The 23,451-nt window shown below is 40.7% G+C and overlaps 1 protein-coding gene across 10 annotated transcripts in view; it reads left to right on the top strand.

Annotated features, from left to right (window-relative positions):
* Positions 1 to 23,451, top strand: part of Reps1 (RALBP1 associated Eps domain containing 1) — a 73,913-nt gene that overhangs the window by 13,143 nt on the left and 37,319 nt on the right. The gene's annotated exons all lie outside the window — the stretch shown is intronic.

The following is a 23,451-nucleotide window of genomic DNA, read 5'->3' as shown; positions in this document are numbered from 1 at the left end:
ACGCTAGCGGAAGTGTGTGTAAGCTGTGAGCATGGGGCCTGGTTCTTAGAATGTGATCAAAAAGTTTCATTTGCTCTGCTCTGTGAGAAAACTTGGAATTTGCAGTATCTTGGCTTTGATAACAGAAAAATTGCTCATTGTTCTCAAACTGGTGTCACACCTTCGGTTGTGTGTGTTCTGTGTGAACGTGGTGCTGCTGCTCCAGTCGTGCCGATAATCCCTTTGCTTCCCCCTTACCTGTGCGGCTAGGTTGAGGGTTTGTTTCTCCAAAAGTGTGCACAAATAAAGACCAGAGACACCAATAAAGGATGGTTCTGAGGTGGTGAGCTCACTGAGCATGCGGAACTGTGATGCTGCTAACCGAGGGGATGCGAAGGAGCTGCTTTTGTTTGTGTGTAGATCTCATGGTGAAGTCTAGACATGCAGAGAGAGACACCATGTGCGTCCCATCTAGGCAGCAAGTTAGGTGGACATTTGAAAGCATGGCGGTACCAGTTGGGTGACTTAGCATGGGCAGTAGTTTCTGAGGAATGCAGGCTTAATGTTAGAGATGTCTGTTAGGTCTCAAACCCAGGACAAACAGCTAACCGAGGCATCCGGGTTCACTTTGCTGTGTTAATGGACAGCTCAGTTAGCCGTTTGTCCTGGCTTCAAGACCTAATAATGTCCTTCTGCCTTTAGCATCAATGAAGGTAGAGGCCTAGTGTGCACACTGGGGCATAATAGGTGCTTAATAATGCTTGTTGAGTTAATGAATGGTGTAATTATAGGATTTTTTTTCCTTGAAATGGTTTTATGTTATAGCATGAAGCTCGATGTATACTAGGCTGGCTTCCTCCCAAGTGCTGGGGTTAGGATGAAGATACGGAGAATGGGAATTCTATAGTCTTTGAAGAGGTGGAGAGGCAAAACCCTAAGCATGACTAACCCCCAAGGACTTGTCCACAGGCTTTCAGGATCTCCCAGTTCTTGAGGATCACTGGAAGCATACATTTTTTTTTTAAGAAACCACGTGGGACTAGCAGTATCTGGTGACTGACTCTAAGGGTTAAATGGGGTACAGTGAGAACATTTTTCTACAGGAATATGTTGATGCCAGGTGACAGGCCTGGCTGTTCCAGTTTCAAGGACCACTCTTCAACTAAATGCAGCTACTATGTGTCCAGGGCCTTCGGGGCATTTGCCAATAGCTAAGATATATGGTTAATGCTTATTTTCTCACATATTTATTGTCTTTGCTCTCAACCACATGTTTCTAATACTCATCTGAATACCCAAATAAAAATTATTTGACATTTACAAAGCATTTTGATGGTGTCATTGGTAATTGGTAGCATATTCCTGTGTGCTGTTGGGAGTCCTGTGAGAATCTAAAAGTTATAACAGGCCCTTTCTGCCTTAACTTGTCTGGGCATGGCTTGGGAACATTAAAGATAGGTCTTAAAATAGTTCCTTTTGCTGTGTCTGTTTAGATCCCACTGATTATTGTCAGTAATTTGCTAAATAAATTAATGATTTTCCTAAGGGACTTAATTTTAAAACCAAGACAATATTCTATTAGATTTTCGAAGAACATAATTGTATCAGTTGAAGCAAAACTAATCAGCATCTGCTCAATAAGTGTAAAGTATATGTTTTTAAATCCTTATTTGTATGTATGTGAGTTTGGCTGTGCATGTGCCACAGGGCATATAGATGTTAGAGAATAACTTTGGGAGTGCTTCTTTCCTTCCATTCAGCTGAGGTAGGGTATCTTTTGTTTCTGCAGCCGTGCTGTGGTACTTCAGAATAGTTAGGAGCTGCTGCTGCCCATGTTGTTGTAGGCATGCTGGGATTAACCTGCCAATTCTGATCAAACCCGTCACCCTGACCCCCAAAGGCTCAGCTTATCTTCCACAATTGAGATGTATATGGGGAACAAACCTTACTGACCTTCAGATTTTTCCTTTACGTTCATGTGTGTGTGTGCACACACATGCAGGGCAAATGTGGTTGTTTTTTTTTTTTTTTTTTTTTTTTTTGAGACAGGGTTTCTCTGCAGCTTTGGAGCCTGTCCTGGAACTAGCTCTTGTAGACCAGGCTGGTCTCGAACTCACAGAGATCCACCTGCCTCTGCCTCCCGAGTGCTGGGATTACAAATGTTTTTATATGCAGATGTGTGGAGGTCAGAGGAAAACTTGTGGTAGTCTGTTTCCTTCCATGTCTGTCCTGTGGATCAGGCTCAGAATATCAGGTTTGAAGGCAAATGCTTTTACCTGCTGAGCCATCTTGCTAGCCTCTGTTTGCATTTTTTGAGGGCCTGCTTAGCAGTGCCTTCCATAACATGATTTTTATATCCTTAATAAATAGATGCCAGTTTATGCCATAAGTATGAAAAAGGTCAGCCAGAATGCATTTGTTAGCAAAAGAAAGTAGAGAAGGGGCCTGAGGCAGCTAACTCGCTGTCTGAGGCTTCTGAAGGAACAAGTAGAAACTAGAAAAGGCTGTTGCATGTCACACAACTCAGTATCAGATGCCTTAGAGGTATAAGAATGAAAGATACGTCTGCCAGTTTGTATATTGCTCCTTTAAAAATGTTTTCTAATTTAAATTTGGACTGGTTCCTATTGGCACTTTGAAGGGGAATGTGCCAGATGAAAGGGAACATGCAAGATGAAATAATCCCACACTAGCTCCAAATAGGGCATAATAAGGGGTTCTTTATTTAAAGGGGAACTCATAGATCACAACGGGGAGCAGGAATGGAATCCAGCATCCAGATAGTTGGGGGGATTGCACAAGTGGGTCTGCATCTTTTTGGTACCCAAGGCCACACCCAATCTGGTCCAGCCTCTCAAAGTCCGTTAGCTGAAGGAGGTTCGCCATCACCTCTCCCTTTTGTCGAAATAAGAGTTCCAAACCCAATACAAAACTATATATAATAAGAACAGATAATCAAGTATAAAAATTAGAATTATATAAACAATATTAAGCATAAACAATATTAAGCAAGAAACATATGCTAAATGTTTTAATAATTATTCTATCCTAAGGAGTCTAAGTCCTGTATTAGAAATAGCTTGGCTAAGTCATAAGAGGAAAGTAACTACAACTATCTAGTCTTCAACTCCATTGAAGACCTGAGAAGGGAGATAATATTACTTGAGTAGGCAGAAAGTGCAATCAAGCAGCTTCCAAAATGTGTAGTAAATGACAGAGACAACTGGCTATCTGGGCAATCACCCAAAGTCTCATTTGTAACGTTGGAGCAACCAACTTTGGCTAAGACCTAGAGTAACTGACAGATATTTTCAGAGGCAGGAAAAATTTTAAAACTGTCTTACCCTGTCTTGGCAAGATTTGGCAGTCTTTTTTTCTTGTATCCTGCTTGTCCCGACAAGCGTGCATTTTGTCAGTGGTCAAGGAATGGGCAGTTCCTTTCCCAAAGACCAGTTTTGCCAAGAAGAAAACAAGCTCCAAGTGGGGTGTCTTAGTGCTCAACCAGGAGCACTTGTGTCTCACGAAACAGAACCCTTAGTTATTTAAATGCCATGTTTTACAGTTCTTTGAAGTGGTTGAAAATTACCTATCTATGCAGAATACAATCTCCATGTATCTAAAGAGCCTGATTAGTCTAACCATAAGTGTGACCAACATGGATGACTATTGACCTGCAATTCTTGATACCTATATAGCTCAAAGACTAAGACCATCATATTAGAATATTAAACAATCTTTAAATAACAGTGTGGCAAATAAGGACAATGGCCTAAAAATGTAAACAATGTGTAAGTATCTTGATCAGAGGTAGAAATGTATAATGCAATGTGATAAATATATTCTAAAATTGTATCAGTATACAAAATGTCTTAAACAAAGGTAGAAACATGCATGCATATAATCTGACAAAATAACTTTGAATAGATTTACAAATATTGTAAATAGGAGCATATTCAATCACAAATATCATTTGAATTTGTATAAATATACAGGAATCTAACCAATGAAAATTGCCTATAAATAATAGTTCACAAGTATTCCCTATATTACTCACTATTATTATTAGTGAGAGTAAGCTCACTCTAATCTACCTATTATCCCATTCAATTTCCTTTTTTAAAAAAAGTGAGATCCCTGAGCCTACAAAACTTTACCCCAAACCCCAACCCTATACAGTTATAATCAACCCCTAATTGATGTCACTAATCCTGAGGACAGACTTTGTTGGGAGAAGAGCCATTGTCTTCTAGAATGTAGTCATGTTAGTTAGGTTTTCTAGATGTACAGAGATATATTTCAGATGGATAGTTATTCTTCAAACTTTTCAAAGACTAACAGAACATGCCATTTAAAATGTTTTAAGAACTTAGGACTTTTCATGACAACTAGACACATCTGTTCCTGGTAGCACCAGTCTACGTCAAGAGGAAGATGGGCATCAAAGAGGCTCCTTATTGAGTTTGCTAGCCATTTGGACAAGAAACTGCTCTTGTCTGAACTGCTTGATGCTGTGCTGTGAACTGGACATGCAGGACTCACAGAAAAATGACTGCTGAACTTAACCTAAAGGTGAGGCTGTGCTTCATGAAAGAGTCTGCTAGACTTTCTACAATACACAGAAGAAAGTGACTGACAAACTGCCAATATAGATGGAACTGTCTTTGAAATTTCCTGCTTCATGAAAAAGTCTGCTGGATACTATGGGCCTGTAGGCTAAATATGGGCACCCCAATGTTACAGAAGAACTTGGGTGACTGTCCAGACAGTGAGATGTTTCTGTCAATTCTAGAGTTTTAGAAGTTGCTTACAATGCTCTTCCTGTTTATGTAGGTAGTATTTTATCCTTCTGGAGTCTTTGATGGAGTTGAAGAATAGGTAGTTGTAATTATAGTTTTCCTTAGTTATGACAAAAGATAAAGTAGATATAAATATTGTAACTGTAATTCCTTCTTGATACCTGTTTTGTTATATGTAATTTTACTATGTTAAAGTTAAAAACCTTCATTTTTGTTAAGACAGAGAAGGGGAGGTGATGTGAGATTCCCCTCTGTATGCTGTGAATACCATTGGTTAATAAAGAAGCTGCTTTGGGCCTATTGCAGTGCAGACTAGGGCAAGGCGGGAGTTCCAAGCAGATAGAGGAGGAGAGGTAGGTGGAGTCAGTGAGACACCATGTAGTTGCCATTGGAGAAAGACCAAGCTGCACACCGGTACCAGCAAACCACGAGCCTCATGGTAAAATATAAAATAATAGAAATGCCTTAATATAAAAGAGTTTGCCAGGAATATACCTAAGCTAATAGGCCAAGCAGTGTTCTTTATGTTTTCTTTTTTACACTGATGGGGGAGTCTTCTGTTTTGTGTTAATTTCATTGGTTAAATAAAGAGACTGCCTTGGCCCTTTAATAGGACAGAAAATTAGGTAGGCGGAGTAGACAGAACAGAATGCTGGGAGAAAGAAGTCAGTCACCATGATTCTCCCACCCTGACACAGACGCAGGTTAGGATCTTACCGGTAAGCTACCACCTCGTGGTGGTACACAGATTGTTAGAAATGGGTTAATCGAGATGTGAGAGCTAGCCAGTAAGAGGCTAGAGCTAATGGGCCAAGCAATGTTTAAAAGAATACAGTTTCCGCATAATTATTTCGGATAAAGCTAGCCATGCCGAGCCAGGCGGCGGGAAGCGGCCCACCGCTCACCCTACAACACTACACTTTTAGTATCTTCGTTCCTTAACAATATATTGTTAGGTCCTAACTAAACTCTTCTACCACCTTAAAAATTCCAAATGACAGTGATTGATCGGCTCTTGAACTATATGGAGCCCCTGAGAGCAGACAGTGTAAGTCTTTCAACTAGACCCAACATACTTGCTGATAATGGAGAAGCTGGTAAGATGCCTTGAGCCAGGCAGTGTGAATACATTACAGTATCAGGATTGTTCTTGTGGTTTTGTTTGTTTGTTTTTGGTATCGTGCCTAGGCTGGAGATAAAGTTCAGTGGTAGAATGGTGTTCAGAGCCCTAGGTTCATCTCTAGCAGATGCTAGGGACACAGAGAAGGGGATGTAATGACCCACTAAAGTAATTACGCTAACATGAGTATTTCTGTGTAGATGTGTAGTATAATTCAGGAGTAGGTTAGTGGCTTTCCATTTAGTTAGTTCTTATAGTGTGAGATCAGAATTCTTGTACATGGTGAGAGCAGTCTTTGAAGTGGTATTGTGGGCGTGCCCTAGGTGACTAATCAGCTTTGTGAGCACACAAACTCAGGGCTAAAGCATTGCTGCTTCAAGCCTGTTTGCCCACTTAGAGTGTGCTGACAGCTCACCCCCACATGTCCAGCTCAATCCTGATTTTTCTCCTAACATGGACTTTCAACTCAGCAAGTCTGTGCTCTGTTTCTCACATAGCTTGTGTTTTTTATCACTTGGTTTTATCAGGCTGCTTTCCTCGTCTGTAGCACCCTCTTTCCTCCTTAAGATGCTCCTCGTCCTTTTTATGAATTGTCTTCTCTTTGGTAGGCTTTGGAGACCCTGAGTTGAACAACATTATGGTTACGCGGAACCTGTGCTCCCTCCTACGCATGTGTGTTTGTATCTTAGTTAGGGTTTCTATTGCTTTGATGAAACACCATGACCAAATTTCGGGAGGAAAGGGTTTGTTTTACTCACAGTTCCAGATAACAAATCACCTTCAAAAGAAGTGAGGGCAGTAACGTGGAGGCAGGAGATGATGTAGAGGCCGTGGGCGGAGGCGGAGGTGGGGGTCTCGGGGTGCTGCTGCTTACTCGCTTGTTCCCCTTGACTTGCTCAGCCACTTTCTTATACAATCCAGAACCTTTAATCCAGGAATGGCACCATCCGTAGTGGACTGGACCCTCTCCTATTGATCACTAAAAAAGAAAATGCCCTACAGGCTGCCTCTTAACCGAGACTCCTTCCTCTCAGATGAGTCTAGCATGTGTCAAATTGACATAAAACTAGCAGTACAGTTTGGCACCATTTGGAGTTTAAAATTCAGATTTCTTTCTTGTGTCCCTCCCCCCTCCTTCATTCCTCTTTCTCCCTTCCTTGCTCACTCATCTATCACTCTTTCCTCCCCACCCTCCTTTCCTCCTGCTTTAACCTTTTAAGTACTAGGATTGCAGGCTTGCACATATCTAAAATTCAGATTCTTTCATGATCCCGTGGTAGCAGAAATGCATGGTAGATGTTTAGAAAACACAGAACTGGGGAGGGGGAGGGAAATGGGAGGCGGTGGCGGGGAAGAGACAGAAATCTTTAATAAATAAATAAATTAAAAAAAAATAAAAAAAGAAAAAAAGAAAAAAAAAGAAAAACCCTAAAAAAAAAAAAAAAGAAAACACAGAACTTTGGGGCCACTCAGTTGCTTCGGCCTGCTTGCGGTCCATTCATAGACGTGGGTGGGATGAGGGACTGAGCACAGGCCTCTTCAAGCAGGGAAGTAGAAAGAGTGGGCGGTGGAGCTGCACTTGGCTGGCCTGCTGCCTAGCCCTGTGGGTGCTTCTTCCCTACCCCATCAGCATTCTGGGCATGAGGAGGGAGAGGCAGTGAGAACAGGAACAAATGGCCTGAGTCTGAGCTCTGACTTCGCTGCTGCTTTGCCAGTTTACCACTTCACCAGTTCCCCTTCTCCCTCTGAGGACTTTCTTTTAAGTGTACCAGCAGACTGAGAAATTTTAAGAAAAACAAAACTAGGAATTTATTGCAATTACAGGGATTAGCTGAGGCAGAATCTGGGTATCCCAATGTTGCAGCGTGTACGTTTGTTCATAAAATACAATAGAAATCACAACGTGGAGAGTTTCTGGGTACCTGGGTGCTAGTAGAGCTACAAATGCACTTACAGCTGAGGGTGCCTTTGCACACAGTGTCACCTCATGCTAGCACTGTTCCTAGCCTAGGCCACTGCAACTCGGGCCATGTCAGAGTCGTTACATAGATCCGCAGGACCAGAAGCTGAAGTTGCTAGTGAGCATTTTCAGTAGAGTCTGCTTCCAGAAAGTTAGGGTGTGGTGACCCAAGGAAGGGAGTTTATGGTTAGGTTTTCTGTTGACTGCCCACAGTTTTGAACCGCTAGCGACAGTCATCTTTTACTTCCTTGATCACATTTCCCTCTAAGCCTTAATTTTGGACGGAATCCAAACCTAGTGTTTCTCACTTGTACCTAACAAATGGCAAAGCCATAATTGTCATAGTTACCAGTGGTGTTGTATGGTGGTTATTTTCTGCAGTGCTCCTTTTTGCTTCCGATGTAATTCTCTTGATTTTGCACATCCGTTTATTCTTATTCTATTTCTTACTGTTAGAGAACAAATGACTCCTGTCTCTCCTTACCCACCACGTACCCCTTCTGTTCTCCGTAGGCATTAGTCATCTCACCTCTCCATTGTCCGTCTTTTCTTTTGAAGATCGTCTTCTAAAAGGTTTATTACTGTCATTTTACCATGTGTATGTGTGTGTATCTGTGTGGCATCATAGGCAAAGATACTGGCAAAGACCGGATGTGTTGGGTCCCTGGGTCTGGAGTTACAGTGTTGTGAGCTGCTAGAGGTGGCTGTTGGGAGCTGAACTTAGGCCCAGGTTTTCTACAAAAATACATGCTCTTAATTGTTTAACATTGCGCTATCCAGCCTCTGGAAGCTTAGCTTCTCCTCTTCTTCTTCCTCCTCTTCTTCTTTTTCTTCTTTCTCTGCTTTTTTTTTTTCTCAAGACAAGACTTCTCTGTATAACCCTGATTGTTTGCCTGACCTGTAACTCTGTAGACCAATCTGGCCTTGATTAAGGTCAGACATGCTTCTGCCTCTGCTTCCTAAGTGGGGATTAAAGGCATGTGCCACCATACCTGTTTTAAAGATATTCTTAAAGTTCACTTTTATCCTACTTAACCAAATCCAGACACCTTTTCTTACATCTGTTTTTGTCTTACCACCTCCCTAGCAGTTGACACTGAATGACATCTTGGTGGTTATTATGTCTTTCACCCTGTTGTTAAAGGACTCTGTGTTTAGCGTCCTCGTTGTCTCCGTGCTCTTTCTCCTTTTCAGAGTTAGCTTTGATTTCTTCCTTCTCTTCCCCCTACAAGGTCCTTGAGAATCTCTTTGAAAGGTCTCAGCTCCTGGTTGCTTTCTTGTCATTGATTTCCCAGCTCTGACCACCATTGTCACACTGCTGCAGTGGTCCCTTAAGTCTCAATAAACTCTTCTGTAATACTCAAGACTGAGAGAGTGAATTAGAGCTTACGAGCTGCTCTTCAGACCTGGCCATGAAGACTAGCCTGGCAGTTAGCACTCTGGCTGGCTGGCTCTAGTTGTCTGCCTTGCCTCCACGACAGCCCTCACCCTGGTCTGCTGGCATTCCCCATTTGGACTGTCTTTGGTGTTTTCAGCTCACCAAAAACCTGGTCTTTTTTGAAGGTCCAGATAAGATTGCTTTAAAATAGTGTTTTTTTACCCCAGTATCGTATACCTCTATTTAGTTCTTAGAATAGCAAGTACTTACTGTGGAACAGATGTTGAGCTAAGTGACATAACTGTAACTTTAAATTTTAGAGGTAGATATTTCCATTTTTCTGCTGAGAAGCCTGGAACTCAGGGGAGGCTACATGTTCAGCATGAACTGGGATCGAATCCAGCTCTCTGGTGTCGTAGTTACACTCAGAACTGTGGACTGTGATACATAGTTACAGCTGTATATTGTGGCATATCTTTGAGGCTTGTATATTGTTTGCAGTAGGTAAGGTGTTTCTTGAACTTTTCGTCTGCCTCCCAGTACCCAGAATATTTGGAATATTTATGCGAGTACTAAAGAGACGGTTCTGTTGAGGTGTTCCTGTAGTGCTACTGATTACTGTAATAACTGTTAGGACAGTCTCTAAGATGTCGGGAATACAGTGCTTTAGACCTGGCTGTGTACTGGAGCCAGAAGGGAGGCAGCAGAGCCAGCTTATGTTTTGTTTCCCAAGTGTGGGATGTGTACCCAGAGAGATAAGAGAGCACAGGCCCAAGGCTTCCCCTTCTTATTCCTCACACCACAGTATTAGAGGACTAAGACAGCAGCTTTCAGATGCCGGGCTCTTCACTGAAGACCAGGGGCATCTTGATATGGCTATAAGCACACTTACCAGACAGTGGCATTGGCTGAAGTTAAGTCCCAGCTGTGTGTCATTGACTTTGTTACTGTTATTTGCTACATATTTCCATTGAGACTTGTTTTCCATTTGTATTGTGACATAAAAATTTCTTTCTTGATTTGAAGAACAGAGATGTTGTGAGCTACCCATAGCCTAAAATCATAGTGATGCCATTATACAAACTCCAAAGAAGAACACTAACAAATCCCTATCTCTCGAGGGGACTGAGATTGAGTCCACCCTGAAGCTATGTGTACTGTGGCAGTTTCCAGTTGAATGAAATACTAACTTTTCTTGGTGTCACACACACACACACACCATTAATAATTCTTTAAGGATCATGGATTTATATTAGTTGTATCATTATAATTCTTACTATTTGTTTCTCAGGTTTTATCTATTTCTAAGGACAAGTGATATATTTTATTCTGTGAGTTAATCATGTTTCTGGTGGGTCAGTTATGAAACAAGTGTATTAAACCAGGGTGTTCATTGCCGATTCTTCCAGTATAACAAAATTGATCATCTTCAATATGGAGGAAAACTGATCCTAAAACAAAATAAAAACTTAGAATATGGGAAGTTTTTCAGTAAAAATGCAAAAAGTGATAAGGCTTAGAAAATCCTGGTATTTACACTTGAGTTTCACAAAAGGTCTTTGGTGTCCCATGTTCAAGACAGGGCTTAGAAAATCACCTCAGTTATTTTCATATGAATCCTCACAGTGAAGTTAACTTCTTCATTTTATTTACATCTGACACTTAGGCAGAAACAGTGTTTTCTGTTGGTGGTAGTGATTATTTTTCTGAAGCAGATTTTTAAAGATGAAATATTTTCAGAGTGTGGTTTTTGATGTAATCATAGATTTTGTGTGAAGTTTGCATTCAGAAAACATTTGTTCTAGATCAGATCTTAGTAATGAAGCCTATGGACTTCTATCTGAGTTCTGGTCCTGCATGTCCGTGAATAATTCCAGAGGCTTAGTTGTTCTCCAGTGAGCGGCTCCTGCCTAGAGAGTGGCTGAGTTAACTGGATCAGTCATTGTGTCGCTGAGCTTGAAACAGTCTGCATTCTGTAGCATGGTTCATGGTCATCATGTCCTAAAATAGCCTGTAGCACAGGTTGTCAGTGTGCTACCCTAACGCTGAGTTGAGTAGCTTTTCCTTTATTTCCGGTAAGTACATTTTCCAATCTGTGTTTGCTGCTGGCCACTGGTAATGAATATAGACCAGAAATCTCACTGGGGCTGACTGCTGTTTGACCTGATTCTGCTTGTTTGCTTGGCAGCGCCATTCTGTTCTGTGTGTTTGTAAAAGATCATGGGCTCCTGGTCTCCCCTCAAGGAGCAATAGTGACGTGTACTGTGAACAGTGCAGACCTCAGCTCGCCCCTTACGTTGACTGGCTCACTTGACTTCTCAGTGCCTGACTCCCATCTGTGAAACAGCCACAGCAGTCCTTATCTGGGTGGGCTGTTCTCAAGATGAAATGTGCTACAATGTGCTTAGAATGATGCCTGAACCAGTGTCGAAACATTTTACTCTATAGTTTTAAGTTTTTTGTAAAGAAAGTTTGTGGTTCTCTGTAGGTAGATTTCCATGTAAATCAGGTTTGAAAACTAACAAGTCTTTCTGAAAAATACTGCTTTTTAACTAAAACATAAGTAATATTTTGCCTTTTTGTGTTGCAGTATGCACTGTTAGTTCCGTGGATGGTTTGTCTTTGGAGGTTTGGAAGGGCAGGTGTAGGTCTGCTGTGTGTATTCAGCCTTGGCTTACTTCTCTTGTCCCCTGGCATAACTGAATGCATTGCCCTCCTTTTCACTCTTATAAATGTGCAAGTTTGGATACAAAATTTCTGGTTCCCCCAAGTACAGGTTACTATTAGCTTTATTTTACTGCACTGTTTTTCATAAACGATAGCATAGCAACTGCTGTTTCAAGCTCAGGTTTTAATTATTTTTATTTTTGTGTTTTTTTCCTCCTGTTACCATGTATTTTACATTTTATGTTTTTAAGGCTTCATGGTAGGGTCTGGGGGCGACTGCTTCCTAATGTAGCTAATATAAAAATATTTTAATTGGGAATATGAGACTTGGATTGAACTGCCAGTAAACTTGAAAGATAATCTCAGTTTTTTCACATTATAGTCCTATTCTGAGGCTGTCACAAATGTTTTAATTGTTTAGATAATGTTTTAATTGTTTAGAATGTGGTATAAACTATAACGAATAAACTACTTGGTCTGTGTGTACCACTCTTAACAGGGTAGAATGCTCATGAGCGCTTGCCTAGAGCAAGTAGAATTTATAACTTAAAAAAGTCAGGGATCACAAAAGGGAGTCGCTAATTACCTGTGCTGTCCATAAACTTTAATGTTTAATAGGTTGGTTTAGTCCAGTTCCAGTTGACTGACTCAGCCAACACATGCATTATGGTTCCTTTCCTTAGTGGATAGACTAACACCTGCCTTCCAGACAGTAAGGTGCTCCTAGGTCCCATAGCAGTGTGCAGTGCTGAGGTCTTTCCCGGAGTTCTGTCCTAAAACTGGTAGGAAATAAAGCTGTAATGTATTTGAACACTCTCAGATGAAAGGTTATACAAGACACTTGTGGTTTTTAGTTTTATTTAATTTTTATACAAAAATAATTACATCTTTGCCGTGTCCTTCTCCCACCAACCCCTGTTAAATCTCCCTACACCCACCCTCTCAAATTCTTAGCCTCTTGTTCATTAATTGAACACTTGTGACTTTTGTTGTCATTGAGAGATAAATGCTGTCTCATTTCTACACAGTTGCTTTATGAAAAGAAGTCTACACTCAGTACGTCTGGTATTGTTCATCTCAATTGTTTCCTTATTTTCAAGTTGACAAGTGAATATTGTGTCTATGTCATTTCACAATTTATATGTTGAGTAATGGCTAGATTGTTTTAACTGGTATACATATTTACTTACACTTGTATATGTTTTTCTCGTTTGTGTATTATTGTCTGACATATAGCAAGAAATGTCTGATGTGTTATTAGTCAAGCTTTAGTAAATTTTCTGACACACTTTACACTTTTTGGGGGGGGTTGAGTTGGTCTGTAAAATAATATAGGTATCCTCTATCAGTATCACAACATATAGGCTGTTTTACCTCAGGATATACTTAGGGATACATGGAGAACTAATCCTTGATGAAGGAGGCGTGTAGTTAAAAAGTAAAATGAAGTTGTAGAGAAAGATGGGGAGCAAGCAAGCATTCCCCAAGAGAATGCCTACTTATGTTCATTTGTATGAAGAGAAACTCAGCAGGAGAAGTGACAGAAGCAATGTGGTTTGGAAGTCAAAGATCACTTGAATTGTGTCAGCAAAGCAATAAGTCAATTAAGGATTTCGGATAAGAGATACAGTAAAAGTGAGCTGAGATTTGCTCTAGTACAACTGGCAAATATTTCAGAAGGGTTGGCCCAGCTGTGTTTGCACTAGACTAGATTTTAGGAGAGATTTGGTCATAGTGTTGGTCACGGGGTAGTGGAAGTTACTTAGGAGTGCAAGCATGATCCTGAGGTCAGTACATGGTGTGGGTTATGTGCTTATTTCCTGGACTCTGCTAAGTTTAAAGGTTTTTTTTTCTTTTAAAGTAATTCTTTATTGAGTCTATGGGAATTTCACATCATGCACCCCAGTCCATCTTTTCTCAGTCCTTCCACGTCTGCCCCTCACCCCCATAGCATCCCCCCAAGAAAATTTTCAAAATATTAATTAAATACAAAACCAACAAAAAAATCTAATTTACTCCTCCATCTTTCCTGACTCTCCAACACCTCTTTATTCATCTTAGTGGCACTGGGAGCTGCAGTGTGTCACCCAGTATACACCTTTGTTCAATTAGGTTTACTTGTTCATTTTAGTGAGTTGTTGATCTGGTTCAAGGCCTCTGGCTGAAAGTCCCCCCAGCCCACACCACCTTTTAAGATTTACTTCTAGCTTTAGTTTTGTGTGTGTGTGTGTGTGTGTGTCTGTCTGTCTGTCATGTCTGTCATCTGCTCCCATGGAGCTGGAGGGGTGTGTGTGTGTGTGTGTGTGTGTCTGTGTGTCTGTGTCTGTGAGTGTATGTCATGTGTGTAGGAGGGCATCTGCTCCCTTGGAGCTGGATTTAAAGGTGCTTGTGAACTAAACTCAGGTCCTCTGAAAGAGTAGCCAGTGTTCTTAACTATTGATTTATCTCTCTGGGGCCTGTGCTAGTTAAAATAAATTTAAAAAATAACCCCAAAATATTAGGGATTGGTGTGTCTTTAAAGCTAAACCTACTGCTACAGTAGGGAGGAGGGCGCTTTAGAATGAATGGGTCTTGGTTTTTCCCCTTTCTGCTGCTCCCTTTATTTTCCCTCTTCAGTAATGTACTGCAGTGCTGAAGAGCATACAGGGAAGTGTTCACAAACTGGCATGGTGGTGCACATCTTTAATCCCAGCACACAGGAAGCAGAGGCAGGTGGAGCCCTGTGAGTTCAAGGCCAGCCTCTGGCCAGCAGATCACTTGTAATTCAGACCACTTTGGAAAGAGCACACAATGCTTGTTTTCATAAAGTGCTTAACTTGTAATGAATTTAATATATATTATGGGTGTGATCCATAGTACATATAACCATTGCATGGAAAGTGCCAGAGCTTGCTTTACTTTCCAGTGTCACCAAACCACAGTGTCTTTACCACAGCAGTGGAGTGAGGGAGGTCAGAGCGAAGTAGTGTGGGGGTAGGGGTTCATATAATTATAGAACTCACACAGGAAGTTCAGACTGAAGTACAGGAGGAGGCCACTTGTTGGTTCCCGCTGCTCTCGGCTTGTTCGTCCCAACCGCCCAGAACCAAAATAATCACACAGAAACTATATTATTTAAATCACTGCTTGGCCTATTAGCTCTAGCTTCTTATTGACTAACACTTACATCTTAACCCATCTCCATTAATCTGTGTATCCCCACGTGGCTGTGGCTTACCAGGAAAAGTTCTCAGTGTTTGTCTCTGGCAGGGGCTACATGGGTTTTCTTTGACTCCACCCTCTTTCTCCCAGCATTCAGCTTAGTTTTCCTTACCTAAGTTCTGTCCTGCTATAGATCCAAAGCAGCTTTTTTATTCATTAATGGTAATTACAGCATACAGAGAGGAATCCCACACATGGAAGAGGTTGGAGCTCTAATAGAAAGAACGAAAGATTATAGACTATTCATTTGGTTGTAGCTGGATGGGCAGATTGTTACAGGATGTTGGATAGTATGGTCACTTGGATGTCTTCCTTTGAGAAATATCTGTCAAAGTCTTTTACCAACTTTTAGTTAGATTGCTTTTGCCCATGAAGGTTTTCTAAGTCTCATATGTTCTAGATGTCTACAAACATGTTCCTGTCCTGAGAGTCGGCTCTCCACTGTTGATTGTGCATTCGTTGTGCAGAAGCCCCTTGATTTAACATGGTCTCGTTTGTCGGTTTGTGCTATTGTTCCCTCTGTTGTGGGTGCCCTCCAAAATACTTGCCCCTTCTAATGTCATCAAGTAGTTTCACATTTTCTTCTAATAGTTTCACCATTTCTGTTCTTACACTGAATTCATTTGGGGTTGTTTTTGTTTGTTGGTTTTTGTAAATGAGCATCATAAGGTCTAGTTTTTGGCAAAGGTGTGGAGGAAAGAGACTTTCCTACTGTTTGTGCAAATTTAAGTTAGTGCATGATGGAGAACAGGACGGCTATGTATGCTAGCACAAGCCTGTAGCCTAGCAGTCAGGCTGAGTCATTGCTGCAAGCTTGAGGCCAGACTGGCTTGGACAGTGAGATGAAAGTCATTTGAGATGTATAGCAAAATCCCATCTCAAAAAGGGGCGTGGAGAGCTGGTGAGTAAAGTATTTGCTGTGCAATCATGAAGACCTAAGTTTGACCTTCAGGGGAAAACAGGGTGTGGTGGTAGGCACTTAGACCCCAGTGCTGGGGAGACGGGGACAAACTCCTGGCCCCCCTGACTGGTCAGCTAATCCACTTGGTTAGCTGCAGGCTGGTAAGAGTTCCAGTGAGTGAGAAATGACTCCTGAGGTTGACCTTTGCCCCCCCCCCATACACACAAGATCAGTTCCACACATACAGATATATATCCAGAACATTGTAGTATTTCAGCAAGACCTCTGTACCCTCATGTTTATTAAAGATTATTCTTAATAGTTAGGAAATGGAAACAGTGGAAGCATCCATCAAATAATGGTGGAATCTTCAAGATAGGGTTTCTCTGTCTTGGAACTCACTTTACAGACTAGGCTGACCTCGAACTCACTGAGATCCACCCAAGTGCTGGGATTAAAGGCGTGAGCCACCACCACCCAGCCTAATAATGGATTTTTTTAAAAGTAGCACATATATGAAATAGAATACTCTTCAGATGAGAGCAGAAGTGCTAGAAGAAAGGTTTCTATCTGATGTATGCTTTATCCTTGGTTGGGCCTCTGGCCTTAGGCAATAATTATCATATGAGTTCCACTCTGGTGTATTTTCTACCTTACTGTATGTTGTGGGTGTTTTGCTTGCCTGCATGTATATCTGTGCATCATGAGCATTCCCAGTGTTCAGGAAGGCTAGAAGAGGGTGTGAGTCCTCCGGAACTGGAGTTACAGGCAAGTTGTAAGCCACCATGTGAGTTCTGGGAGACAAACTTGGGATCACTGGGGAGCAGTCAGAGCTCTTCATTGCTGAGCCATCTCTCCAGAGCCACTATTGCATCGTTTTAAAGGACAGGATAGAAACTCGAGACTGTTCACACTCACCTAGCGTGTGTGCTCAAGGCATGCTGGTCCCTCCCATTCTTGTGTTTGTATACACAGGCAGAAAACACCGCTTCAGATGCTTTGCTCAGGGAAAAATTTGAGGAATTATTATTAAAGATCTATTATTAAAGATTCTTGTTTTGTGTAGTTTTAAAACTAAACCTCATGGCATGCAAGGTACAGGGTTATAACTAGAGACTGCTGACAGAGCAGAAAAATGAAGACTTGGAAACAAGGAAGACATCTCCAGTCCATGCAGAGACAAAGCAAAGAGACTCTTAGTAGTGTATTCCCTGTGTGAGAAGAACATGCCACTCTTTCTTAAAGACCTGTAACATATGGTTATTATATCACAGTGGACTGTTACGTTGCCTAAGCCACAAGTTCATAATACTTAAAAGATAATAGAAATATATTTCCAAAGGTTTCACATCAAAAATTATAGTAAAATCCAACTGGGGATATAGCTTGGTGATAAAATATGTGTTTAATGTGCACAAAGCCCTGAGTTCATTGCCTGAATACACATAATTATAGTAAACCATGTTTGTTAGTGAGTAAAGCCATGAGCTCTCAGGAAAATGCAGTTTTCAAGACTGAGTCTCTGAAATGCCCACTGTGAAGTTCACAGTGGCTAGGGTTGTAAGTGAGAAGCGATGATCCTGAGGACAGACAGTATCCTTGAATGTCCACTGCAATCAAATGAGGCAATGTATTATCTTCCGTAGTTCACATTTCACACACTGATGCACGTAATGTCACATAACTTGCTCGAGTACTGTGTAAGGGATGAAAGTGATCTTCTGTCTCCACCTTCAAATGAGCAAAGTCAATTTTATTTACCTTTTGCCACCCCGACATTGTGACGTTCGGGTAAACAATATGGAACAGAGCTTTTGTAAGAGAGAAGCCAATGTAGATGTCTTAGGAGTGATGCTTTACTTTTCTTTATACACTTAACTTGTTTGGTGTTCGAGTGTGCATGTGCACATGCCAGAGCCTGTGGAGACCAGAGCATAACTTGTGGAAGTCCTTGGGACTGATGCAGATCATCAGGCTTCGTTTACACTGATTAGTCTGTGTTACTGGCTCTTTTTTGAAGCCAACACTGACTTCTCTCTCTTCTCTCAGACCACACAACCAGTATTCTTATAGTCAATCAAAACTTTTAACACTAGTATTCAATTGTTACGCGTGTGTGTTTAATTTTAAATTGTATCTAGGGTGGTATTTCCACTTCAGTTAGCCTAATCTAGACAATCCCTCAAAGGCAGACCCAGTGGCTTGTCTCTCAGTGATTCTAGAGAGCTTAGTACATTGACACTCAACATCACCATCACAGAGACCTATGTACTGATGTAAAGGCCCTTGGAGTTATGCATGATAAAGCCACACACTGTGACCATGTGTGTGTAAAACATGTTATTTGTATGTGTATTTATGTACATATAATAAAAACTGGGAGAATATATGACAGGAATGGTCAGTTCTGATGAAACTTTGAATTTTTTAGTTTTTATTTATTTTCCTGTGATCATGCAAATTTTACAGTGTTAAGAAAATAAAACTTAAAAGCTTAGCTATCAGTGGTACACCAATACCCACTGCCTGCCCTTGGGTTTCCCAAGAGAGCTTGATAACTAATGGAAGGGATCTGAGAGTGTATATCCTAAGAGGCATTCCAAGTGTTCCTTGTGGTCATGTAACCAGACACTGGAGGAAGAGTGAACTGCCCACAAATTTGTGTAATTAGTATTTGGTTAAAAGTACTCTAGAGAAGAAATTTTAAGAATGAGATTACCTTGAATGATGCTGAATTTACTAAATAGAAAAAATTGGAAGTCATAATTGATTCTGTAGGAAATGATAAAATAGCCTAAAAATAAAAACCTCACTTATTTAAAGTAACACAGAAGCAGCTGGGGCACATGTGAATTTGTCTGCATTTATAGGTGAACTCTTTACCTCTTCATGGCACACCTAATACTGACTAGTTTGAAATAGCACAGAGCATAAAGAGCAAGTCTTGCTATGTTAGTTATAAAGGTGGAATATACCCCTTGAAAAACCCAAATATTGCATTTTTTAAAGTTTAAGATTGTGATTATAATTTTATAAATATTATTTGGAAAGTTAATATATCACAAATAAAGGGAACTCATTCTAAGAATCTAGATATAGTTCCATATTAAGAAATCTGATAATGTATAATAGATGAGAGAAGAAACACAATCTTTTAATTTTCTGCCCCAAATACACATGGTAAGATTATTATTTATAGATTAAAAAATAGGACCCCCCCCAAAAAAAACAAAGACCCTCCTAAGAGTGGAACTAGTTAAGTAGCATAAACTGCTGTGGCAGGGTGTTTGCCAGAACCTCAGGGAAGAGCAATAGCAACAATGGTCACGTTCAGGTTTGGAACAAGGCTATATAAATAGTATATTGCCTTCCTGAGTAAAATCTCAAGTGATTTTCAAATTACTCTAAAGATTATTTAGGAAAACAAATGTCAATATCAAACAAACAAAACCCAGAGGACTTGGCTAAGCCTATGATATTCTTGTCTTCTCAAGCTAAAATACTCAGTGTAGGGTCAGCAAGTGTATGCAGTCCAGAGTACATGCGACTTGGCTTTTCAAGTTACCGCAGAAATGATAGTTTTTTAATAAATAGGTAGTTCTATAAAGGAGGATTGAGTGACTTGCTTTTCATTTAAAAAACAAATTCTAGTTTAGACAGACTTAAAATTTCAGTATGACAATCCCCAAAGCTGTAAAGCAGAAGAAATGATAAACTGTATGGAAATGACAATATTCTGTGACCAGAAGAGCTTTTCTTTAAACTGGGCAACAGCGTATGTGGTGTGTAGCGAGTGGCGTTTGTCTGAGCCTTGAGCTTCATTCACTGATACTCTATCTCCTCTCCCGACCACACCCTCATCTCTCCTCCATAATTAGCCTGTCATTCTGTTCCTGTTGGAATCTCAGTAGTTTTAATGAGATATAATTGGTGCTAAGTAAATAATCATCGAATGAGTTAATTCCACAACAGTTTGGAGATCAATAACTGTACTATAAAACTTACTGAGATAATAATGAAGACTGCTCTGTTGGAAATTAGGAAAGGATAAATTAGGAAGTTCATAGGAAGCTAACAGTTGTAATCTTTAATAAGTAGAAATTAGACTGAGCCGTGGTGGTGCACGCCTTTAATCCCAGCACTTGGGAGGCAGAGGCAGGCGGATCTCTGAGTTTGAGGCCAGCCTGGTCAATAGAGCTAGTTTTAGGACAACTAGGGCTGTTAGAGAAATCCTGTCTCAAAAAACTACAAGAGAGTAGGGGGGTGGGGTTGGAGAAAACGAGAACAGAAGTGGGACTTGGAGCTTTTTAAAAATAAATATTTTTATTGAGAATTTCATACAATGTATTTTGGTCTTTCACTGCAAACTCCTCTTTAATTTCTTCCAAATTCACCCCCCCCATTATAACCTATCCTATACAATTTGTGTTTCCATTTACTTCTGAATGGGGACCATCCAGTGGTGCACGATCAACCTAATACGAACCCTTAAAACTGTCTCCCTCATTCAGAAGCCATCAGCTCTCCTCAGGTCCTCAGGTTAGGAATGGGGCTCATGGAGCCCCCCTTACTCCATGTTAGGATGTTGACTGCTTTGGTCTTGTTCCGCCAGCCACAGCTGTTGTGGTTTGCTGAGGGCGGTGGTCCTGTCATTTCTAGAAGACTGACCCCAGTCTTCTGTGACCTCTGGCTCATACTGTCCCTCTTCTGTCGTGGAGCTTTGATATAGATGTCCTGTATCCCCTTATTCTCCACCTTTTGACTTGTTGTGACTGTCACTGCACTGAGAAACTTGAGGTCTGAGCGCTGCATTAATCTACAGGTAGAAAGTATGAATTTGGAGGGCATTTTAATACTATGAACATTTAACAAAATAATAATAGATTCATTCCTAGGGCCTGTGAGCTCCCAACCATGGGTTCTTGCCCAGATTTACAGTACCAGGCATGTGTTTTCTCCTGTGGAGTGGGCCATGATCAGCAAGCGGTTGGTTACCCCATAATATATAACGTTCATGACACTGTTGCAACTGTGGTCATTACTACAACTCACAGGATTCACACCTGGGTAAGACTGTTGACGAGTTTCCCCACCACCACCCTGCATAGCATCTTCTAGCACTGAGAGAGCTAGCCAGCAAGAAGGAAGCTTTCTGTCAGCACTGACTTGATCTTTATTTGCCCTGTGACCATTGTATGGGGGGGGGGGTGTCTTCAGCAGTAGGGCTCACCATCAAGTTCTGGGGCAACCAGAAGCAATAGCCTGTATTATTTTTTTTTAGGGGGGGTCCTCTGGGATACCTCTTACCACCAACTACAGGAGAGGTAATCAACACATGGCAATGAGTTTTTTATTTGCTTCTAGAACAAATACGATCCCCTTGGTAGGGTTATTCCAGTTAAACTCTTTCATATGGATTAATAATCATATATATTGTGTGTGAGTAAGAGAGAAAGAGAGATAAAAATAGTAGTTGTCTGAAGGTCTTTTTCAGATATACTTAGCATTAGTTATACCCCTTTCTGCCCTCCCCTTCCAGCCCTTTCCCTATATAAACATAAACCTACCTCCCCATTATTCCTTTCTGTTCCAGTCCCAGTGTTCTGCTGTCCCCCTCCCTTAAGATCCTGGCTTTCTTGAACTCTCTTCTGATAGCCCTTGGTATCAGACTGTGATCGTGACTATGATCTTTTTAGGTCTTTCTTTTATCTGATATTAACTGGAATATTTTAAATGATTTGCTTTATAAACAGAACGACCTAAGATGTGTAATGATTTCCAAAGAGGCCTTAGATGGTCAGAAATGGAGTGAATTAGGACAACAATCACACTACAAGTGTAGTTTTCCTTTGTTAATTCTGCATTTTTCTTCAGTTTTCTAGTGGTTTCATCTGCTGCTCTAAATTTCCTTTGCACATTTTACATTTCCTCAGGAGTGCATGCCCCTTAGTGGCAGAACTAAGAATTTTTCCCCAGTGTTAATAACTCACCAAACATAACTTTTTCTCCCTTTCATTTCATGTAAACAAATAGTTATTACTGTGATCTTTCTTACCCATTAATGATTTTTTGTTGTTTTGGTTTTCGTTTTCTGAGACAGTGTTTCTCTGTGCAAGAGCCCTAGCTATCCTGGAACTTGGTTTGTAGATCAGGTTATATTAAAAGTTCTCTCTCTCTCTCTCTCTCTCTCTCTCTCTCTCTCTCTCTCTCTCTCTCTCTCTCTTTACAGTTCTGTAAACACTTTCTTCAGACTTAATAGCACAATGTCTCTACATCTTACCTTCTTTTGAATGTTCCAAGTATCAGAAAATGGTTAAACACAAAGGAGTTCGTACTAGTGGGGAAGGTGTGACAAGATACTTGTGCTTGTTTTAAGATGAATTCATTTGGTCTGCATGCTAGACCCGCTTCATCTTCTTGAGCCATGATTTCATCTCATAATGTGAAATTTCTTTACCTGTAGTTGAATAGCTGCACCCATCAACTCAGATCTTTGGCCACTTTCATGTTTTAAAGAAAAGTAGTGTGGTCCTATCAAATACAATTAAGAAAATCAGAAAAAGGAAAATTAACTTTTTTAATTTTATTGATTTCTATTGAGCTCTACATTTTTCTCTGCTCCCCTCCCTACCTCTCGCCTTCCCATCAACACTCTCCCATGGTCCCATGCTCCCATGGTCCCATGCTCCCATGCTCCCATGCTCCCAATTTACTCAGGAGATCTTGTCTTTTTCTAATTCCTATGTAGATTAGATCCATGTATGTCTCTCTTAGAGTCCTCATTGTTGTCTAGGTTCTCTGGGATTATGATTTGTAGGTTGTTTTTCTTTGCTTTATGTTTAAAAACCACTTATGAGTGAATACATATGATAATTGTCTGTCTGGGTCTGGGTTACCTCACTCAAAATAATGTTTTCTAACTCTATCCATTTGCCTGCAAATTTCAAAATGTCATTATTTTTTTCTGCTGTGTAGTACTCCATTGTGTAAATATACCACATTTTTCTTATCCATTCTTTGGTCAAGGGGCATTTAGGTTGTTTCCAGGTTCTGGCTATGGCAAACAAAGCTGCTATGAATATAGTTAAGCACATGTCTTTGTGGCACAATTGAACATCCTTTAGATATATACCCAAAAGTGGTATTGCTGGGTCTTGAGGAAGGTTGTGTCCTAATTTTCTGAGAAATTGCCACACTGACATCCAAAGGGGCTGTACCAGCTTGCATTCCCACCAGCAATACAGGAGTGTTCCCTTTACCCCACAACCTCTCCAGCATAAGTTGTCATCAGTGTTTTTGGTCTTGGCCATTCTTACAGGTATAAGATGGAATCTCAGAGTTTTTTTTATTTGCATTTCTTTGATGACTAAGGATGTTGAACATTTCCTTGAGTGTCTTTCAGCCATTTTAGATTCCTCTGTTGATAGTTCTCTGTTTATTTAGGTCTGT

Source organism: Microtus pennsylvanicus, chromosome 1, assembly GCF_037038515.1.
Source record: "Microtus pennsylvanicus isolate mMicPen1 chromosome 1, mMicPen1.hap1, whole genome shotgun sequence".
Lineage (NCBI taxonomy): Eukaryota > Metazoa > Chordata > Mammalia > Rodentia > Cricetidae > Microtus > Microtus pennsylvanicus.
This window is presented reverse-complemented; position numbering and strand designations above follow the sequence as displayed.